The 24,111-nt window shown below is 36.0% G+C and overlaps 1 protein-coding gene and 1 long non-coding RNA gene across 4 annotated transcripts in view; one reads left to right on the forward strand and one right to left on the reverse strand.

Annotated features, from left to right (window-relative positions):
- Window positions 1-24,111, forward strand: part of Sas10 (UTP3 small subunit processome component Sas10) — a 202,693-nt gene that overhangs the window by 148,008 nt on the left and 30,574 nt on the right. The window lies entirely within an intron of this gene.
- Window positions 14,289-15,275, reverse strand: LOC137249063 (uncharacterized). Its single transcript, XR_010952241.1, has 3 exons — window positions 14,661-15,275; window positions 14,561-14,592; window positions 14,289-14,435 (listed from the first exon to the last, which is right to left on the reverse strand). It is a non-coding gene; the product is annotated as an uncharacterized lncRNA (long non-coding RNA).

Genomic DNA, 24,111 nt, shown 5'->3' on the forward strand with positions numbered 1-24,111 from the left:
ATGTACATACATATGTATGTGGGGGAAAGGAATGCACATTCTGGCGGTACATACAAACATATGTGTATATGAACTTCGCCAATATTTGGTACGAATACATTAAGGTGGTCCTTATAAATCAGATTTCTGATTTTTTCAGTCTAACCCTTTTAAGAGGTAATACAAAGGTCAAAAATATCACATATAATTTTGATCCCATTTGTGGATGATAAAAGGGTGTCGCACAAGCATCAAAGCTAATATTTTTCTATGGATAGTCAAAGAATTATAATTATATTTTTTATTTTCTAATAAACAAAATCTATTATGTTATAGTAGGCAACTCAAGTTTTGATCCTCATTAGAATCGGTAAAAGTGTAAGTGTTTAAAGTTCATATTTTAAGGTATTGAGTCCAAGGTCGGCTCTACCATATACGCGAACGACGCGACCGCCTAGGGCACCAAGTTCTAGGGGGCACCAAATTCCATAAACACTTTTGTACTAAAAATCCTTTTTGCAAAAAAAAAAAAGGAATTTTGTAGGGGCCCTATATTTAGTTTCATTAAAAAAAAAATAATTTTCACCTTAGTTATATTTTACAACACAACTTGTCTGGTCTCATGCTCAATTTAGTATTTTGTTGACGTTACCAATGTCGGTTGCGAGTGGCGAGCGTAAGGCTTGTCGGTTTAGCATTGCTATCAATAGAGCAGGAAATTGGGCAAAAATTAGATTTAAGTAAAATTATATCAACTTTCTCTGAGTTGAAGGCGCGGAAAATGAAGTTTTAGTAAACTCTAAGATAATTAAAAATACTTTTGTGTGTTATATTTTCGTTCTGTTGTTGAAAAAATATATATTTAATATGCAAAAGAAATATTTTTTTTGTTTTATTGACACTAAGTTTGAATTTAATATTTCTGATCTCTAATTTTCTGATCTCCAATTTCTTTCTATAAATAATAACTCGCCTAGGGCCCCAAATTCTCTTGAGCCGGCCCTGATTGAGTCATCATAACCTAATCTGATATGTAACCACTGTAACGCCTTTACAGTATCCAATCAGGTTCAAAATTTATAAAAGATATTATCAACCATAGTATTAACGAAATTGGGTATTAGTAAACAAAATATTTTATTTAAATTTTTATGATAGAGAAATCTAAACTTTTATTCCTGTGCAACACCCTCTTAATTGTCTCCAATCGAGACTTAAATTTATAATTGGGAATTTAGACATTAGTATTAGGGTTTGAAGGGGTAAGACTGAAACAAATCGAAAACTGTATATGTGAGGACCACGCCGAAAGAAATGAAGCTATTAAATCAGGTTTGTTGTTCTTGAATTAACAGACATTTTTTTTTTTTTTTTTATGGATAATTCAACCGATTTTTTTGGCATGAAAACAAATTTGTTTAGTTATTTCAACAAAAGAAAAACTGTTCGTTGCAGGCTAACATTATTCTGTAAAAATGACAGTTTCTCAACCAATTTAACTGATTTTTCTATTAATATAACCGATTTCATTGGTAATTTCAACTGTCAATATTACGCAAATGCCTCAGCTAATTTTGAAAAAAAAAAAAATACGCTTGTGACGCTTACTAATTTTTTCTTATGACTACGTGCAAAAGAAATCTCTGTCATATCAACAGCCACAACTGTTATAATGTTGACGGTAATCTGTTATTTTAACAGTTTGTTTTCGTTGGTATTCTTAGTGTCACCTTATTAAATGCTAGTTAACAAAGCAGGGCCACCGAAGATCCTGGGTTCAAGGCCTGAAAAAGCAACATTAAAATTATTAGAAAAAAGGTTTGTCAATTAGAAAAAAATATTTCTTTATTTATTTTCAACAGAGCTTTGGCTTAGATTTGATGAACTTTTTTTCGAATTGACCCGTAATTCGGGTGATTTTATCAGCTTATTTCTTTCAGTGTAAACTAGAATACATGTTTGCTTCCAATATTTTATTTTTTTTTTCGTTCATACGTGGCACAGATGATGGTCAGCTGATTAACAGTGAATTTCATTTGAATAGATCCAAAATTTCTTTAAACCTATTACTTCAAGCAAATGTTTGACCTTCTAAAAGCAAGAAAATGTTGTTACCCTAAAAAAATGTGTACTGACTTATCATGTGCATTAAAATCTAAAGATCCCTTGACCTCTGAGCTAGAGCTAATTCACTTTTTACCTCTACATATTATTATGTAACGAACTTCCAAAAACTTTGATCAAATTTATTCTAATAGATATTATGAACCAATTTGATTTCGGTCAGAATATTGCATACATGGTTCGTATTATGTATTCCGTGATCGAAGAGGTAATAAAATTAAAAATATTACGTCACTAATCGTGTGTTCGTGTTATGATATCGTATCTTAATATATGATGGTTTGTAATAGATTTATGCCGGATTAAATATAAAATTTGACATATAAATTTCACCTTCTATATTTGTAAAAAAGAAAATCAATTATTTGCTGAAAAAAGCTAATGAAATAAAATAATTTATAACTTGCGGCGTTCTCGGAAAAATTTAATAAAGGAATTTGGTTTTGACAGTGCGAGTGAGCAAGAACTTTTCTCATCAATTTTTACGTTTTTTGTTTTAAATTGAACTAACAAAAGCTTACATGTTTAAAAGTACGTTAATTAACAAAATTTACAAAATTTCAAACGCATTTTTGCGATCGAATAGAAATTTGTGAGGTTCACGATTAGTTGGCTACGTTCACTGAACTCATAATACTAAATTACGATAGCAGATATAGGTACGTTTACGTATCACGTAATGCCACGAAGGCACTTTTAAGAAACGAGCGTTCACTTCACAGAATACGTAATGCGGGCGCAGAATTACTATTTTGACAAGTTTGACCGAGAATCTCCGAAGAAATACATTTCAAGGGCATTAGAAACAGTGTGTCTAAGCCTGATCCCCCTCGGAAGTGCTTAACAAGCACCTCGAGTGCATTTCTGTCATATAAATTTTCACAACGAATATTCATCTACCGTCCCGATGTCGCTCGAAGTCGGCATAAAACATCAATGTCCCATCCTACCAATATGTAGTACGTTGCAAATTAAAAGAGGTTAGTTAGAGGTAGGGTAGGTTAGGTTAAAGTGGCCGCCTGCGCAGCACAAGCATAGACTCACTTAGGCCATTGTGGTCCGTTGTTATACCACGAAGGAGCCCTTGTTTCCCTTCTGTAGAATGTGGTCCATACACCGATAAAGCTAAACCAGTAAACCTAATGTAGCGCATGAAATTATGTTTATATATATATTATATTTGCGAACTCTAGCTCCGTAATGCACCCAAAGAAGTGTCTATGGAGACATCGGTACCTGGTCTTCGACAGGGCAAGACAATGGTATAGATAATGCTCTACGCTTTTCGAAGGTATATTGTTTTAGCTTTTGACCCATTATTATTGTTATTATTAACTGTGGTTTTTTACATCTATAGACGTTTACGCTTAAACTTTGTATGGACTGCTAAGCGTCAAACTTTAAATACACCTCTGAAATTGCTGCGTTTAAAATTAGTACTAATAAATTTTAATACGCATTATACACAGATGTAACTCAAATATGTGTCGTATGTTTCACCTTTACACTAATTGTATTACCTCTTACAATGGTGTGTGTCCACAATTCATCGTAACTGATTCAGCTATATGTTATACACTATGGCCATCAGTGGGTTGTGTCGCCGCTTTTCGGTACACCATGTGCTGTAGCTAGTTATTTAACCACTGCCGCTAGATGGGTATCCTAAGCATTATCTAAGCGTAAAAAAACACGGCTATTATTATTATTTTCTTCCCACAATATTTGATTCTATTATGGTGAGCAGCAGTGTGCCATAAGAAGAAGTAAACAAGCAGTGGCTAACCGTAAGCAACCCACAGAGTACAAAGATCTGCAAAATGTTCATGAACTCATGTAGTTGTACATTTACCATATACATATTTTATTCATTGAGTTGATACAGAACTGCTTACGTTGCGGGACACTTTTTAAAACATCAAGTTATTTCATTAGGGTGGGCCAAAAAAAATTACGAAAACACGTCCAAACAAAAATTGTGTCAGATGCGAAACTCTTAATTTTAATGTTTCGTTTTGTTGTGATAATTGATGTACATTTGTGTATTAAAACGATTTTCTGACAACCCTTGTCAAAGTTGGTCTAGAGACAAACCGGTTTCAGCGTTGCGCCAACATCAGTGTCATTTTTCGAGAACGAGGTCCTCCACGGAGCTTGCATTTTTGTCATTTATGTATTGATAATGGTTTTTTTGTTTTTGTTTTTTTGAAATATTAATACATACATGGATCATATTCAGCACTAAACTCTGTAAAAAAAATTATTGAGCCAAATTTTCATCGTCTATATTGAAGTTCCCAGAGATCTTTAAAACTGAAAATTTTCAAGTTTTATATTTTTATCTTTTCCAACTACACTATTGAAGGGAGAGAAGAAAAGTTCTATAACAAAAGTTCGATGAAAATTTTTCGTATCATCACAAACAACAATGCTATTGGCTCACAAAGTACCATTTTTATGACCTTTTGCTCTACGCTGTACATATTTTTTCAGAACTTAATGATGAATATGACCCATGTACCTATTAAATTTATAATAAATATAACAAATTTCTTCATACTTTGCAGGACAAAATAATGTTAAATACCTCCTGTTAATGTAAAAAGACTCCTGTGTTATTTAAATAGCAAAATTTCAAACTCTGTGAAGGTCGTCTAAAAGAAAAATTAAGACGCCTTTGACACAATTTTTGTTTGGAGATATTATCTGATACGTGATGGCGCAAAAGTATGGTCAGTTTTGGCACACCCTACAAAGGGACATGCATATGCAGCTTTTTTTCATCCATTCCATATTTTTTATTTTCGAAAAAATGACATAATCTCGGTATGGGTATCTATGTATGTACATTAGGACGGGTGAAATTGTATGGGGAAAATGAGGGGGGGGGGGGGGGAACTTCAGGTGCACATCCAGTATCTGAATCTATGGATCATACTGAGTAAAATTGTCCATGGGACCATAGGTCTGAAATGAATTTCGAGCCTCCCTAATTTTGTTAGAAAATTTTATATCCCTATTCGGATTGGGATATAAAATTTTCTAGCAAAATTAGGGAGGCTCGAAATTCATTTCAGACCTATGGTCCCATGTACAATATTACTCAGTATGATCCATAGATTCAGAAACTGGATGTGCCTTTTCGACAATAAATTTGACCCACCCTAATGTACATATATATACATTTGTAAATATATTTCACTTTTCACTTACATAAAATATTTCTCTGCAGAGCGCTAAACACCTCGTCACGCGCTTGAAATTTTTTTTATATTAATTTTTAAGTATATACCAACCATTCGAGGTCTGCTGACGTCCACAACGTTACTTTGAATATTTTATAGAAATCAATGTCTGATTTTGTTTAAGATAATTGTTCAGTTTTTATTTTATGAATAAAGTTTTTTTTTACATATATGCAGTTGACCTCCGATACCCGACTACAATTGCCCATCAAAAAATGATGTAATCGAATGTAATAGAGAGTTAAATCACGTGAACTGGACCCCCATTTACCACTTGATCACATTGTTTTTGTTTTATACTGCAACGTAGCATGTCGTCCGGTCGCGCACCGTTCTAGCGTGCGAGGTGCTGTGATAAAAAAATTCATATTGTTTAAACTAATAGCGATCATCAAAATTTTCTTTTGGAATATTAATACTAAATAAATATCGCATGTAACTCATAAAAAGAATATCAATTCTGAGGCCGCGAAGTCAGTTAAATTTTCTTTTAAAAATTTCAAAGTTAATTAAAAATGTGATAATAAGAAAATTTTTTTAAGATAAAAATATTTTAATAAAATATGAACGTTTAAAAATAAACCCTCAAAGTTTCATCAATTTATCTTTCACGGTTGATTTATAATTAATTTTTGAACAAGGAGTACCAAAAGTTTTCTTTTTAAAAAAAAGTACCCTTAAAATTTAAATTTTTTTAAAAATATTTTGTGGTTCAATTGTTCATGGTACCTACTTATGAAAAAAATACATGGACTTTATTTCTGTGATCAAGTGGTAAATGGGGGGTCCAGTTCACGTGATTTAACTCAGAATTAGAATACGACACAGCGCTACTTGCTCCGCTAACCGATAATTCTTAAGAGTTGAGTCTAATGACATCAATATAGCAACATCTTTTAATAATATAAGATTTAAACTCCTGACCTTTGTACTTTTTTGAAACAGAAAAGTTATGAAAAGTTTGCTTCGTCCCACATACACTATGTAAACCAATTTTGGACTATCTTCCAAAATGGTATACTGGACATTTCATACTGTTGTGAAGCTAATACTCACCTATGTATGCTTCCTTATGCATGTTAAATTTCTAGAAGATTATTTCACAATATTGGTTGCATGAGGCCACGAGATCAGTAGGTAGGGGGACGCTGATCAGCAACCAACTACTCAGGCGGTTCAATGAGGGACACGTCAAACTTACGGCTTATGCAGACGGCGTTGCATCTGTCACGAATGGAAAGTGCTTTCCAAAGATTAACTCTGATGGGTCATGCGCTTCGGGATATACATGCCTGGGCATCTAATGTCGGGTTGACAACCAAAGCAGAGAAGACAGACATGGTCTTGTTTAGTAAGTGGTACAAGGTGCCAAATTGGACCAGGCACAAGCTATGAGGGGTGTCCCTGCAAGAGAAACCGTGCACAAAATATCTAGGATTCATACAGGGCAGTAAGCTGAGTAAGTGAAGAAGGTCTCGACGCCACTTTATGCCTGTAAAAGAATGCTGCGGTGAGGCTTTTCGCCCCCTCTCTCATTGGCTATACAGCGATTGTAAAGCCTATCCTATCCCATCCTATACTATGGAATCCTTGTCAACAACTGCAACAGCGTCATCAATTATAGGACGAACAGACTACCTGATTCCGTATATGCGCTTCGAAGAGGCTGTTAGAGCCACAATAAAGGAGGGTGGTTGGCGCAAGAGAGCCCAAATGACGGAAGAGGCGATACATATACATGTACACCGATGGTTCCAAAGTAGCAGATGAAGAAGGAAATGTGGTGTACTGTGTTGATCGGAAAATAAACAGATTCTACACGCTGCCAGATCACTGTAGCGTTTTTTAGGCGGAAGTAGTAGCCGTAACCAAATCAGTAGAAACACCGGAAGAAAAAAGCTTAAACTGCAGCCGTGTTAAATTTTATATTGACAGCCAAGCAGCAATTAAGACAATAATATCGAATAGCACAAGATCTAAAAGTGTGTTAGAGTGTAGGCAGTCCCTGGAAAGAAACGGGACAGGGAGACGCATGCATTTATTGGGTGCTAAGGCATATGTGAATAGATGGGAATGAAAAAGCGGATTAACTAGCTAAAAAGAGCGCATCCCTCGAAGCTTGCTCCGTAGAAGTCCCAATTACATTGGACGAGATTTAGAAAAGGCGGGACTGATCCACCAAGCGGCAAAAGCGGGAGACCAAGCGAGGGGCTGCAAAGAGTCGAAGATCATGTGTAGGTCTTGCAACCGTAGACTAACAAAATTAATCCTAACATTAAAAAGAGAGGACTGTAGACTCGTGAAGGGTATTCTGATTAGACATTGCCATCTGGTGTCACATGCCTTTAAGTTAGGCTTGGTCAGTGATAGCAGATATAGGATGTGCGGGTTGAAGGAGGAAACCATCGAGCACGTTTTGTGCACGTGCCCTGTGCTTGCCAAGCTAAGACTCCAGCTATAAGGGGTGATTTTCTGTCAGATCTTGAAGCAGCAAGTGGCATAGATCCTACTTGCCAAGAGGTTGGAGTTATTTTAAAACATAGATCCTTGTTTTTGACAGTGTTTTACAGTTTGTTCGTTACACAAACTTCTGGTAACGCTAGGAACTCATTCAGTTTATAGACCGGCCAGTTCAACCTAATCTAACCTACATATGTTTCTATTATATTAAGTATCACACTCATCTGATGATATCGCTTCTGTAACTGAGCAGCTTTAGATGTTGACGCTTGGAAAACTGCTACCCAGTAACAACTCGGCAAAAAAAATGATCAGGATTATCTTGGGTTTATTAGGACACTAAGGGGCAGTGCGCTGCCATAAATAAACTCTTCGGGTATTTCATGCGATTTTTTTTAAGATGTGTGAAATTGGGTAGTTTTACAGAGTTTATCACTGCTATTCAGCTGTTTGAGCCTAAAACGTAATCCTCACAGATTCGGTAAGCACCGTCAATAGATAGCACCCGGTGAACGAAGTTATCAAAATACACTATCCAACCCTTGCGTAAGAAAAGAGCAGACTAGCTGGGGACATACGAGTCACTCCGGCCCATCTTCGTTCTAGATACAGTAACAGGTTAAACTCTTACTAGTACAGAATTCACCCCGACATACGTATTGTATGTCCTGCAATATTTCCCCACATGACACCAACCATCTTTTCAATTGTAATGTGGAACCTACGCCACGTAACAGCAATATACGTACGTATCTATTAAAACAGCTAGTTTCCTTGTACTCCCGTTAAATGACCTTGATGACATTTTTTGAGTGGTCGCACCTATTGAATGCGGTGATGCAATATATGTAATACTCCTATATAGCGTGATTTGCACACAGAGTATAGTAACTTTGATTGGCTAACGGTTGGTTGTACAGGTATAAAAGAATCGAGATACGATATAGACTTCCATATATCAAAATCGAAAAAAAATTGATTGAGCCATGTGCTTTTGTCCCTCTGTCCGTCTGTCCGTTAACACGAAAACTTGAGTAAATATTGAGATATCTTCACCAAATTTGGTACACGAGCTTATCTGGACCCAGAATAGATTGGTATTGAAAATGAGCGAAATCGATTGATAACCACGCCCACTTTTTATATATATAACATTTTGGAAAACACAAAAAACCTGATTATTTAGTAAATAATAAACCTAGAATGTTGAAATTTGACGTGTGGACGGATATTGAGACTCTTGATAAAAATTTGAAACATTTTTTAAAATGGGCGTGGCACCGCCCACTTGTGATAAAATCAATTTTACAAATGTTATTAATCATAAATCACAAATCGTTAAACCTATCGTAACAAAATGCGGCAGAGAGGTTGCCTTTACTATAAGGAATACTTTGAAGAAAAATTAACGAAATCGGTTAAGCACCACGCCCACTTTTATATAAAAGATTTTTAAAAGGGTCGTGGACGAATAAAATAAGCTATATCTTTGCAAAAAATTGTTTTGAATCAATGATATTTCACTTATCAAGTTTTACTGTAAGAGGAAATGGGGAGAAATTTGTCTTTTAAACGGGCGGTGCCACGTGTTATGTAGAAAATTAATTTATCTGAAATGAAATGTACAATTGAAGCTCACGCTGAGTATATAATGTTCGGTTACACCCGACTTAAACACCTTTGCTTGTTTTTTTTTGTATTCAATAATCGAATGTACCTAAATTAAAATTTTTTCTTGTCACACTTATGCTGCTACACCCAGCCAGCATTTTTTGAAAATTTTGATCAAAAAATATTTAAATACATACCCCAAGATGATTAAAAACGTTCAAATTTAAAAGTATTTTCTGTTCGAAAATAACTGTATGGTCGGTAGAAAAATTTACCATAAATGTGATTATTCTTGAATAATCATTTATGATTGCCATTTCGAAACGCTTTTTATTCATATTTGATATCATTGTAAGATTGAGCTTTAATTGTTTTAGAGTAATATTTAACTGCTTTACACAGTCATTTTCTGATCATACTCGTGAACATATTTCAATGGTTTTGGTTGAGATTTTTGAATCATTTTTGAATGCGATCGTTGATCAAGATTTTCAAAAATGCTGGCTGGGTGTATAATTGTATAAATAATAAAATTTTTATATATTTTTTCCATGGTTCAATTATATGGTTGGCTCATCTCATCAGCTGATTTTATTTTTATCATTGCAAGGGCGATGGGATTGTCAAAAGGAGATGGCAAACTCAAAATGAAACCAACACATTGATAACATTTTCTTACCACACACAAAAACTGCTATGTTTTATGTTTTCATTTCATTCAATTCGCACCAACACCAACACGCAGATTTTGACAATTTGAACAGACATGATTTGTTGCTTTGCAGATGGAGCCAACCATATAGATATATGATTGAAAAAATATGTGTATGTGAAAAAAATAAGATTTTCATTGAAAAGTAAAATTTTAACAAGTATCAAATTCATTATTCAGTCAACAAATATATTCATAAAAGATTCAGATAGCTGAATTAAAAATGATTATAAATTTTTGATCACCTAAAGTAAACACATTTGATTCAAACATGATTCCAAAATGTGATTGAAAAACTATATTCAGTTTTTGATCATCAAAGGTAAGCATACTCGATTATTCTTTTTGTTGGTTTTTATGAAATATTAAAATTTAATCATCAAAGGACTTTAAAAATGATTCCAAAAAGTGATCAAAAAATGCTTTTCAGTTTCTGATCATCAAAAGTATTCATATTTGATTATTTATTTTGTTCAATTGTATGCTAACTCATTATTTAGTCAGAAAGAGTAATCAAATTGTATTGATATGTAGGTAAATTCAAAATTTAATCATCTAAATTCTGAGTGGGCAATCACAAAAATTTTATAGGCTGTCTTGTTTTTGATTTCGAATTCAAAAGAAATTACGAGCATTTTCTATTAGCAATATAGGAGTACTATATATATGGCTGATGCACTGTTAACATAAGAACAACAGCAAAACTTTCCATTAATATTAAAATGACATACTTTTGGTTTCTATGGCCCATTCAAAAAAAAAAAACTTTGATATATTTTTTACCCACTCTAATGTACATACTGATTTCTGCGAGGAAACTACCTACTTATTTGTGATATTCCAGATATGTATAGATGAGTATCTTCCGAGTGTGGATAAATCTATATGTGTTGACAGGCAATTTTTTAAGTCTAAAAACTCAACGTCATTGTTAATGATAAGGCGATAGGAGCATTAAGATTTAAAATTAAAACGAAATTGTTCCAGACTACATCGTACATAACAGTTGATAAACTAAATGGCAGACCAGCGGCTATTGGCATAAGCTTTAAATTATTTAATCAACAGGGACCAGGCGTAAATATTGTGCCAGTATATTTTAAAGCGGCAGTGTGTGATTTTTAGTTGACCTTTACGAGGGTTTCTGTTGCTATTTGTTTGACGTTGCAACACAAACAACTAAGACCATCTATGTATGTGGTATGTTCAAGAATATTTGAAAGATATTTATGTATCGAAAGGCAGGAAGTATGCTTAGTTTATAATCAAGTTAGGTCCATAAATTTCACAATAACTGAAATCAAAAGCTTTCTGAATAGAGCTCTTCAAAGAAATGATTTGCTGTATTGTGACGTATTTCTATGTAAATGATTCCTACTGGAATGTACTAGGGGATTTGATACATGTGGATAAAGCTAATTTTAAACATAATCTTATAAACTAAACAAAATTCGTCGACCTACACGTTCTTCCACCTGCAAACGACTATCATTGTAGTTAACGCTGCACATTATTCATTATTTGCCATGGGCTGAGGGGCGGGTTGAATATTTGCAGAATAAGCTTTTTTAAATATGTGCAGATGACTACCTGACAACTTTGATTTTGCAGCTTTTCTCTTGCACTCTCTCGCTCGCTCTGTTACCATCCTACTTATGTATATTTTGTATACGCAATGGAATATCACAAGTTTTATATGATATTACAACAGCCGATATTGCGTCTTTAGTTGAGCTAGATACTACAAACGCCTCCGGAGCAGTATACCAAGTGATGTATGTAGATGCATGTAAACTTATAAATACATATATCAATGCATATATGTGTCAAACCCAGCATACACATTCTGGATCCATATTGTAACAAATTTAGTGAAATGCCGCTTATTCCAAACCTTCTGCTAACGTTCGAACCGCTAAACTGTTGAATAAATAACTCCAATATTCAATAATACAAAATGGTCTTTATTAGACTACTTTGAGAGTACTTCACAATAACTCTTACTTCGCAACTAATTGCGTGTTTAAATCCAACTGCTTAGTCATGCCTCGGCTTGCGCTGCTTTTATACTTTCGGTTTCTTCGTTCACCCATTTCAACCTAAGGTCTAGTAATTTCGTGAACTTCATGCTTGTTTACCAGCTATTTACATGTATATTTGTAGTTTGTATCCATATGCGTGTGTATATGTGAGTACTACTTCGGCTGATGATGACATGCGTTTATGAGCATCTCTCTGCTGCATTGTATGTACATATATATGTGTGTACATGATGATTCATTTGTTAACGTACATACGAGTGGCTACTTAGTATTCGTCACATTATTAATATTACCGTCTCTTCGTAATTGCCTCGTTTGATCCCCCCATAACTTACTTCAATAAGTACAATATAAATAGCTCTTCAAGATTTTGTACATATGATTGAAATCAACCTTATGAACCTTTCAAGACTAAGGTGCAGGGATGTTCTATGAGAAACTTAACCTTTGTGTGGGGATACAATGGTGTAAAAATCTTCAAACAACCTAAAAATATTAAATTTAAACACATATTTATTAAATTAAGCTGATTTAAATACAACATTATATAACCCCCAATATTGTTATTAGATGTATCGAACAGTATTAGCTTTGTTCCACCTGTGATAAAAACCTTCAAAAGTTGTTATTCTAAATTTTGTATGTCGTACCTTTGTTTCATACTTGTTGTTGTTGTTGTAGCGATAAGGTTGCTCCCCGAAGGCTTTGGGGAGTGTTATCGATGTGATGGTCCTTTGCCGGATACAGATCCGGTAACACAGCACCATTAAGGTGCTAGCCCGACCATCTCGGGAACGGTTTATATGGCCACATTAAACCTTCAGGCCATCCCTGCATCCCCACCACTAAGTTCCATGAGGAGTTTGGGGTCGCCAAGCCTCGTCTGTTAGTGACACAGGATTCGCCGCGGATAGGTGAGGTTGACTATTGGGTTTGGAGAAGCATATATTGCGCTGGCAACCTGAAGGGTTGCGCTACACAGCCCATTGAAACTGGTATTTTAGTCTCTTACGACAGACATACCTACCGTGAGTATATTCTAACCCCCTAACCCGCTGGGTTTTTGTTTCATACTAGCTTCTGCCCGTGTGTTTTATCCTAAGTTTCTATAAAAATATTGAAAATATATAAAACAATTTTTTTAGGAAATACAATATTTTTTGTCTTATTTGTAGTATAAACAAAAAGATTTTTCGAAGAGCCAACCCTGGAGCAGGCTACGTATTGTAACGAATTTACTGCAAATCCTCTTATTCGCAACCTTCTACTAACGTTCGTATCGCTAAACTGTTGAATAAATAACTCCAATATTTAATAATGCAAAATGGCCTTTATTAAAGTACGTCACAATAACACTGATACTTCACAATCAATAGCTTGCTTAAATGAAACTAATTTTCAAGATAATACTGCTATTGCTCGCTAGATAGCGTCTTGAATCCAACTGATTGTCGCGCCTCTACTGTTGCTGCCTTTTATAGTGTTTGGTTTCCTTCTTTGACATTTCTAGGCGGTTCTGTTCTAGAATCTACTAGTTGGTTATCAGCTATAAGTTTCTCAGCTATAACTACAGATGCACAATTTTTATAGCTTCTCTCACAGCTCATGCGCGTGTGTTTGTGCGTTGCTTCTCCGCTGCGTGTACGTACATATGTGTAGACATAATGATTGAATTATTGATGTGCATACACGTCACTACTTAGCATCGGCTTAGAGATGACAGTAACCCTTAGTGTTGCTAATATTCGTTACAGTATAATTGGTCATGGGTGAAACATGAGTTGGTAAGATTTCCTTCTGCTATAGCTAATGACTGTGCTTCAGTTTTATTGATATGAATAGAACGTTGGAGGTGTTTAAAATGGAAAGGCATATCTGTCATGTCAATGGAATCCTTGATATTAAACTTTGTTGTTTTCGAAATGTCCCGAACAAATTAGTTGCTTCAAAGACATTAGGTAAAATTTTTGTGATGATAAGCCTTGACCCACTACACAAGAACGGATAATCCAAATAATTGTTATGAACCATTTTTTAAGGATCAATCGATGAGAAGGAGTTCCTGATGGTTTCAAATAATTAAACAACAACTCAACCGGATTATGCACAGCTCAGGACTTTTCCACGACTGTGTCAATAGAATGATCGGTCTCGGTCCCTGGTAGTTTTTCTTGGATTTCGGCATTAATGATATTACCATCCTCATTTTTAGATGCCGAAGCTGTAATTTCTCGAAGCCAATTATTTTGCAATTAAAAATAACTTTAAAAGACAAAAAGGTGTTCGTTTTTATTTACGTATGTACATAAGTCGTTTAGCACTCAATATATAAATATATAAACATTTATAGTTTGTATAATTTTATTCAATATTTGGAAATACATTACCTATTAAAGCTTCAGGTGAAGTCATAAGTTCGCTAAAATTTGAAGGATAAGATATGAAATCTGTGGTAAAGAAATAGAAAGAAAAGAATTTTTCCATTACCGATTTCAAGAAGTTGTTTAGCAAAAGCTTCCGCTGAATTGTGTCCGCCAAAATGCGCTGTACTATTTGTATAGAGAGTTAAGAGTAAATCACCACACAAGGGATGATCACTACCCTTCAAGTCCATAAGCTTGTAGCGATTGTTAATCATCCCACACGATAAGCACGGTCGATTCGCCTAGAAACTCATTACGTCCAGCATTAATTTGATACGACATTTATAAGTTGGTTTTTTCATGGCTCTTGAACCTCAGTCAATGCATTAAAAAAAAATAAATAAATGCAGGGCACCATAACCTCCGTAGAGATTTGAAGCCGAGCTTCTCTTACAATCCACGTCGTTCTCTTTTTTTATTTTCCTAGAAATTGGCGGGATGGGACCTACATGTTTTACGCCGACTCCGAACGGGATCTGTAAGGAAAGTGAGTTTTCACTGAGAAGCTTTTCATGGCAGAATGCCTTAGAAAGTAAAAATTCTTAAAATTTTCCTCAAGTGTTATTTATATCGGCCATGAAATAATTCCATGACGTGAACCATATATTGAATCTTTGGAATACTTTATTTACTATAACGAAGTTCATTAAATGATTTTAATTCGGACATGTCCCACCCGTGACAAGTGCTGTCCCAGCCTTTGCTTGGATAGTTTTCTTCTCCCTATAAAATGCACTAGGACAGTTTTGTCAGGATTGATAGACAATCCTTTGGTATCACAGCTTATTGCATGCGATTGGATATTGTTTGCTCGTGCATCCCTGTCATGCAGATAACTAAGCCGTCTGCATACCCTTGTATGCGCAGAAGGCATACTTTTAGACTCCAAAGGCTTTTCAATTTTTTCTTGAGGCTATGAACACTATTCATCCGTAGATTTTTCTAACTGATAGGCAAATTGAGTCCTACACAGAAAGAGTTTGTTTAGGTTGACCCTTCCTAATATGCTGATTAAATATTTTTTCCATATCCTTTAGGAGAAAAGAACTGTTACTAATACACCGATACGACGAGGGCAGTTGCTCGGGTTTTTCTGGCTTTGGTGTGAATTCCAATTTGCCAATTTCTGTTGGATTTTTAAAGGGCAAAAGTTATGGCTTTTTGAGCTTTCAAACTAAATCACGATGAAACCCGAAGGCTTTAAACTGAAAAACGGAAAAAATTTACATTGTCCCACAAAGTGACCTTGTATGTACATACATATATATATATATATATAGCAGATTACTCGAATCGACTAGTAACTTGCTCTTTGTATCCGGTAAAGACTTATCTGGGGGGACTCTCTTTGGAGACTAGTCGTGCAATACTTTTCGGCGTGTAACATGTAGACATGTATGTATCTACATACATATGTAGATATTATTTTATGTATGTACGCCTGTTATCGTTGGCAAATAGAGAACAAGTGCAACGAAGGAAAACATAGCAGACATTATATATGTATGTACATATCTTCACCTCTGCACAATCCGAACAAACAAACTTCGGCTGACGTGCCAGTACATTATGTCCGTCGTAATGCTAAAATCCAACACCGGTTTCTCTGCCTACCAGTGCCGCCGCACGTACTCTGCTCCTTCGGCATCTGGTTTTGCTGGATTTTGACATAGCTATATATACATACATACATATGTATGTACATAAATATGTATTCATAAATACATACATTACTGCCTTCTATTTCCCCCGACCTTCTTCATAATCATTTTGGTTTCGACTCAGCTACTATTTATTTATTTTTTTTTTGACAATACCATCGCTTGCCGCTCTGTAACATCATAATTCTACTGTTGTTGTCCCAGACATGGTGTTGTTGCTTCAGTGTGTATCCTCTTACCTACCTCCACTTCACTCTGCGTATATAATTTTTTTATTTTATTTTAAAAAATCCAGTTAAGGGGGCTCGACTCAAGTACTGGAGGTTGGTCTGACGTTGTTTGTATGAGCATGCGCATTGTACAAGTTGCTTAATAAATTTTCTATACGAATGCCTATTCATATATTGTATACATATGTAAATGCATCTGAACATGTATGTATGCATGTGTTCATTCATTTCATTGTGTGATTTTGTACTTATGTGTGTAGTAACATAGATACAAAATATGCTATACCTAATACTTACATACATATGTATGTCCGTCCGTATACACAAAACATCCAAAAATGTTCATCATATATGAAATGTTTATTACTTTTGTTCATAAGCCTTATTATTAGAAATAATGTGTGAATACCAAAAGAAAATGGTTAGGTTCTGGAAAATTTTGTCTTTTCTAGGTACATACCTACTCCATAAATTGTAGAACCTGTGAGGGTCATGTACAGGGGTGGGTATGAAAATCTCCGGGTTTGCGGTTAACACGACGTAAGATTTATAGGCAGGTATATTCTGGAGCGCCTGATCGACCCGTGAGCTAGATGTTGGCAGGAGTTTGATGACTAAACCATGGGTCTCCAAAAATTGTGCTAAAGAATACAGAGCCCTTGGCGAAAGCCTTGTTGTTGTAGCAGGGCTTCGTCCCAACCAAAAGGAGCGATCGCGCACAAATTGTCACGAAGATCGAAGAAACTTGCAGTTTCAACAGGGTTGGACCAAAGAGATATGTGTGTTAGAGGCGTTGACTCACTGTGTAGATGATGTTCATTGGTAGCGTAATGCTATCGACGGGGTTTTGCAATATTGCCGACATTTGCCGCGTCCACATTGTAAATAAGGTCGCCGAGAATTTAGTCGGTAACAGTGCCAAATTTCGCTGCCATTGTGCAGTCATCGGCGTAGAAGACGATGGTAACTCCTGGCGGGGAAGGGAGCTTCAATATCTAAAAATTAAACAAAGGTGGGATAGGACACAACCTTGCGGCACCCCTTGTTTACTTCTTCCGGGTTTTTATGTCATGTTCCTGAATTGCACCGATGCTTGACGATCACACAGATAATTTATTATCCACATTTTGAGACTGGGAGGAGGGGTAGAGCCTTCCAAATCTTACAGTAACGTGCAGTGATTGACAGTGTCAAAGGCTTTTGATAAGTCTAGCACTACGAGTACTGTTCTATGGTGAGGTTCTTCGTGCGTTCCGCAATTTATTTGTGTGTTAATGGCGCTTAGCTTTGTGGTTATGCTACGTAATTTTCGAAATTTATGCTGATGATTGGCAAGTCGCAGGTTTCTCGTCAAATAAGGGAGCAGGACGTATTCAAGTGTCTTGGCTACTGGCGATCGCATGGCAATCCCGCCCGTGCTTACTGCTTTCGATGGCTAAGCAAGTTCGAAGGCTTCTTTAGCCTCTGTGGAGGTGATGGTAATAAGGGATGCACTTTGTCGTTGGATATAGGATTACGGCTTTACCTTTAGAAGCGGGGAAATGTACCTTAACTATTTCAAGGTGCTAATATTGTTCAACCTTATCATCTAACTTCGTGGTGCGCCACGTCAGGAAAACTTATTATAATCCTGAGTCCCTTTGTTACCTCGCTCTATCTAATCAATCACTTCGTGGCAACAGGGCCCATTGTTGCAATATGGCCATCGTTAGATCGCATGGTGCCCAAGTGAGTCGAAGGCACTGTTCAAATGCTGCGCGATGCACGCGTGCAAGCCGCTTAGACACATATTAGGGCACTGTGGAGTTTTGCTAAGCACTCATATCAGTGACAAACTGCCTGATCTACCAATAGTTCAAGACCTAATAGTGAAAAAGAAACTAAGATTTATGTTAACGATGGTGCCAAGCCCAGTTATGCTGAAACGGTTACGAACTATCAAAATACATAATTTCCGATAGATACAGTTTTATGTTCTTGGACTGCTGTTGTATTCAATACCTTCCTGGAACACCTTCCTGGAACCATAATAAAAGACCCAAAATCGACTCATGTAAAGAGGTTTTAAGTCTTATGTAGTAACTTTTCCTATGGCTCACACAAACAACACTCAGATATTTTCGCTTCGCATTAAATAAATAAAAAATAAATAAATGTAAGGCGCGATAACCTCCGAAGAGATTTTAGGCCGAGCTTCTCTTCCAATTTGCGTCGTGCTCCTCCTGATTTTCCCTACAAATTGGCCGGACGGGACCTACATGTTTTATGCCGACTCCGAACGGCATCTGCAAGGCAGATGAGTTTTCACTGAGAGCTTTCCATGGCAGAAATACACCCGGAGCGCTTGCCAAACACTGCCGAGTGGCAACCCCGCTTAGAAAAATTTTCTTCTAATTGAAAAACCTTATTTCTAAAATTTTGATGTTGCTTTGCCCGGGGTGTGAACCCAGGGCATACGGTGTGGTAGGTGGAGCACGCTACCATCACACCACGGTGGCCGCCACTTCGCTTCGTATTAATATAAGAAATAGACAAGTAGGGCCTACTGCAATACAGAAATATATTAGATTAGATTAGATTTATTCATTTTCTTTCAATAAGTTTTTTACATCTGTATATATAAAAGAAAGTCGTGTTAGTTACACTACGCATAACTCAAGAACGGATGAAGCGATTTGGCTGAAAATTGGTGGAGAGGTAGCTTAGAATCAGGGAACGGACATAGGATACTTTTTATCCCATTCTGGCTAGGGACTTGAGATCAAAACGTGGACCCGGGTACTCCTGGGATGTGTTTGTACAATATGGGTACCAAATGGAAGCTGTTTATGAGTACTTTGATACTGGGTATTTTTCGTACCTATTGGTGACTAGGGTCTCGAGATATAGGCCAAAACGTGGACCCGGGCACCCCTAGGATGTGTTTATACAATATGGATATCAAATGAAAGCTGTTGATGAGTGCTTTATAGTACAGGGTAGTTGTCATACCTATTGGTGGCTAGGGTCTCGAGATATAGGCCAAAACGTGGACCCGGGCACCCCTAGAATGTGTTTATACAATATGGATATCAAATGAAAGCTGTTGATGAGTGCTTTAGTACAGGGTAGTTTTCATACCTATTGGTGACTAGGGTCTCGAGATATAGGCCAAAACGTGGACCCGGGCACCCCTAGAATGTGTTTATACAATATGGATATCAAATGAAAGATGTTGATGAGTGCTTTAGTACAGAGTAGTTTTCATACCTATTGGTGACTAGGGTCTCGAGATATAGGCCAAAACGTGTACCCGGATACCCCTACAATGTGTGTGTAATATGGATATCAGAAAGCTGTTGCTGAGAGCTTTAAAGTAATTTCCATTGTCATATTCGATTTAGTCGCATCAACCTGGCAAACTGATAAGCATGCGAAGCCGAAATAAAGACATGCATTAATAATACCCACATACCTATATACATATGTACTTCTTATTCGATTTGCCTGAAATTTGGTGTATTAATTTGCCTGTATTAGTATTTACGATCCTTTTTTCCGGGAACTAGACCAGAGACGGACTGGGACTGGGATTAGGACTAGGACTGGTGCTGAGACTCGGAGTGGGACTGGGATTCGGAATAGGACTGGAACAAAATACATACCACCCTCTGGGACTGGCAATAAGAGATGAAGAAAAATGAGAAGAACTTGAGAGAAGAAAAAAGAGGGAAGGAGAAAGAGATAGATGAGACGAAATAGAGATAGATGAATCGAAAAAAAAACGGAGGGATGAATGAATAAAAGGATTAAGAAAAATATAAGAGGGGGAGGCAGAGTTAGACGGAAAGCGCTTATTAAGATGTATGCAGATAGACCAAATTTAGGGCAGAACAACGTCTGCCGGGTCTGCTATTATATGTATGTATAAAATAGGAACTTAACTTAAAAAATCAGTAATAAATGAAAGAAAAGTAAGGCATTAAGTTGAAACGTTTATTTTTTAATCCATCGATTTACAAAAACAAAGTACATGGAACTTTATATATGTTTGTAGGTATGTCTCCGTGCTGGTTCCGTCATGACGGAAAGTTCTATATACTTTGTTTTTGTAAATCGATAGAACAATGTCAAAATCGTTCTGCGCCGGAAGTTGAAGCGTTAAATCATATCAAAAAAGTACCAATCAGCTGATATGCGGCAGTCACCTGTGGCTGGTTCCGCCATGGGCCAAACAGAGTTTATCTTATCTGGGGGAAAATGGTGACCAAGCAGAAAACGTGCAACTACCGCTCTATATTTGTATCATGGTTTGACTGCAATAAACTAACACAATTTTTAAAAGGGTATCTGTGTGCATACATATGGATTTGTACTATGTCCGCAAGCTACTTGTCCATATGTATGAGTGCTGTATATTGAAAAGAATCGATTTTCGTTTTTCAGGTTAAACGTGCCCTCTTCAACGTCGGACTTTGGTTTAAAGACGTATGTACATATGTATGTGTATACACTTTCCACGTACATACATATATTCATATGGATATACATATGATGTATGCATATAAGAAAATATTTTAACTTGCTTATACATAGATATATAAATACATGCATACATATTGTGAATATGCCTTGTACTTCTGGCGATTTCTATAAGCATTTTCTTTCTACAGCACAACCCCATTATTTCTTATCGGCTAGTACTAGCATCTGTACTTATTAATGTACATATTTATATATGTATGTGCCATTAAAAAGTTTATAATCATTATTTATGCACACATCTACGTACATGTGTATATGGGGTATTCCATCCCATTTCGACCAATTTTGAACCCGACCCCTTTAGAATTGGCTGAAAGTTTTTCTTCTTTTTCTAGCTTACGAAAGGCGTTTTTCAGAAGTTTTTCAAATTTTTTCATCCAACTCAAAAAAAGTTATGAGTTTTAAAAAAAAACACCGTTTTTGTTTTCAAAATGCTATAACTTTTTCAAAAATTGACCGTTAGGGATCTTTTTTTTTTTTTTAATTTGTTTTTAAATGTACTTTTCGGAACAAATTAAAAAAAATTTTTAAAGTTTTTTTTTTTTGTAATTTTTCAGTTTTTCGAGATTTTTTCGAATTTCGCCCTTTTTTTCTCATAAAAAACTTCAATCAATTCTGCAATCATCCCCACTAATCCCGGAGTGGGCCGAGAATTTTTTTTTTTTTAAAAAAAAAAACTTTAAATTTTTGTTGTATTTTTTCCGAAAAGTACATTTAAAAACATGTTAAAAAAAAATTATCCCAAACGGTCAATTTTTGAAGAAGTTATAGCATTTTGAAAAAAACACCAAAAACTTCTGAAAAACGTCTTTCGTAAGCTAGAAAAAGAAGAAAAACTTTCAGCCAATTCTAAAGGGGTCGGGTTCAAAATTGGTCGAAATGGGATGGAATACCCCATATATATGTTGATTGCATTTATTCTGTTGTTATTGCATCGTATCTAATGACGTTGGCTCATCGTCACGCCGCCAACAGAAAGTGGGCTCGGCTCGCTCGTTGTTGCTTGTAAATGCTCTTGAATTGCATGATGGTCATAAAAGGGCATTCATTCGAAGAGCTATGTATGAAATAGGCAGAGAAGGCTAACAAAAAAGCAAAATTTATCGATTGTTTGCACGAAAACTTTATGCTATGAATGCATTTCACCACTATTCCAGAACATTTGACTGTGTTATTTCATCATTTAATTACAAAAGTGTGTACATATTAAGAAATAAAAAAAAAAAAAAAATAAATAAAGGGCGCTTTCAATGAACACAAGTCTGGATCAATCGTTGAGTGAGTATTATTTTCTGATCCACTCAACGATTGAGATTTATTAAAATTATTAAATTACTGTACGCTACATTCGCTCAACGTGACTATCTGACAGTGCTTTGACATTTTAAAGTGTTGGTTATGAATACAATGTTTCCTCTACTAGAGATATACGCCGCCGCCGATTGTCAAAAATATCGGCGCGGCGGCGGCGGCGTTCGTCGCGTTACTACAATTTCTACTCTTTTAAGACTGTCTAGGCCATTTATTGTTCATCTCGAAAATTGCTCCAATATGATCGAAAGGGGAATCAAGGGATGCGCATCACTGTCAAAATTCAATTCAGGCGCGGATCTACGGGGGGCGGGGAAATAGGGGAAATTCCCCTCCCCCTCAAAAGGTCGAGAAATTTTATTTTTGAAATACTTTACAGACAAAAATGAAATATCCAAAGAAAACAGATATTCAAATGTTCAATACTTAATTTTGGCATTTCACGATGCACGGCAATTTATACATGAATACCGCTTTTATAAAAATAAAACAAAATTTATGAAACTTTTTGATACCATTCCCATATCTTCAACACGTATGAGAAGGGTTTGAAAAATCCATTTTATTTCCTTACCTATAAAATAGCGTCTGAAATCTTAATTTTGATTTTCACACTTCATCATTCAACACCCAAGCATCCCTGCTTGACATTTCCTAAAGTTGGTGGCCCTATCCCCAACTAGTCCCTTGGAGTGAATCACATTGGATATAGCCTATCAACCATGTTTAAATATGACATACACGTGACGGCTCCTGTTACAAATGTGAATACGTAGGCACATTTTTTAACCAGGTTAGTCTTTGTCCTTCGCAAGAACACTTAAAGTGGTGAAGCAAAAGCTTTCTCAAGACAGTCGAACAAATTACCGGGTGTTCTACTACCCTAACGTAGGGGATTGTCAAACTTGTCTGAAAACTGAAGGCGGTCATCCATAATTAGCTCTTATATATAAGGCCGGAAGCGAAGACTATTGAGGTCAATGTATCGAACACAAACGTCTGCAAGTTTTGGTCTATATTTTTAAACTTTTATCCACGGTCCTTATAAAGTTTAAATTATATAGATGCGCCAAGGATTATACGATTTTCACCCATGAGTTACGCAATGATATCCATTTAGACTGCTTATGATTTCGAGGGCGGCATCCTTGACCGAATTTACTCCCTAACGTTTCAAGGTGTTTTTTTTGTTTTAACTCGGAAGCATAGCGCGACAAAAATATGCGTCAGAAAGTCTTCGGAGCTACACCTAGAGCTTCTAGGAAAGTGTCGTTGGCGCAGGTATGAGTTCGAAGTCGCAATCCTATGGCTTGTGCTGGCATAGGGTATAAGGGCCAGGATGCATGGTAGCGACTGGTGGTCGGGATTGCTACTGTTCACACGTCGCACATAGGTAGATTTTCAAGTTTTAGGCGGCCAAAAATATTTTATTGCCTATATCTTCTTAACACTGTTTAATAAATGAAAAATTATAATAACTTGTGTAATTAACCGGTTATATTATTAAAATAGATATTACACTGTGTAACACTAAAAAATTTCTGCGCAGTGAGGCTATTTTTCTTGTTGTACAGCAAGAAGTGTAATAACTTAGTTCTGTCTTTATCTAGGGAAAATTTTTAATAGGTTTTATGAAAAATTATAATAATTTGTATAACTAATCGGTTATATTAGAATAGCTGTTACACTGTGTAACACTAAAAATACCTGCGCAGTGAGGCTATGTTTCATGTTGTACAGCAACAAGGGTGTATCAAACCCTCTATCTAACCCCCTATCTGCAAGTATC

The sequence above is a fragment of the Eurosta solidaginis genome, chromosome 4 (genome assembly GCF_040869045.1).
Source record: "Eurosta solidaginis isolate ZX-2024a chromosome 4, ASM4086904v1, whole genome shotgun sequence".
Classification (NCBI taxonomy): domain Eukaryota; kingdom Metazoa; phylum Arthropoda; class Insecta; order Diptera; family Tephritidae; genus Eurosta; species Eurosta solidaginis.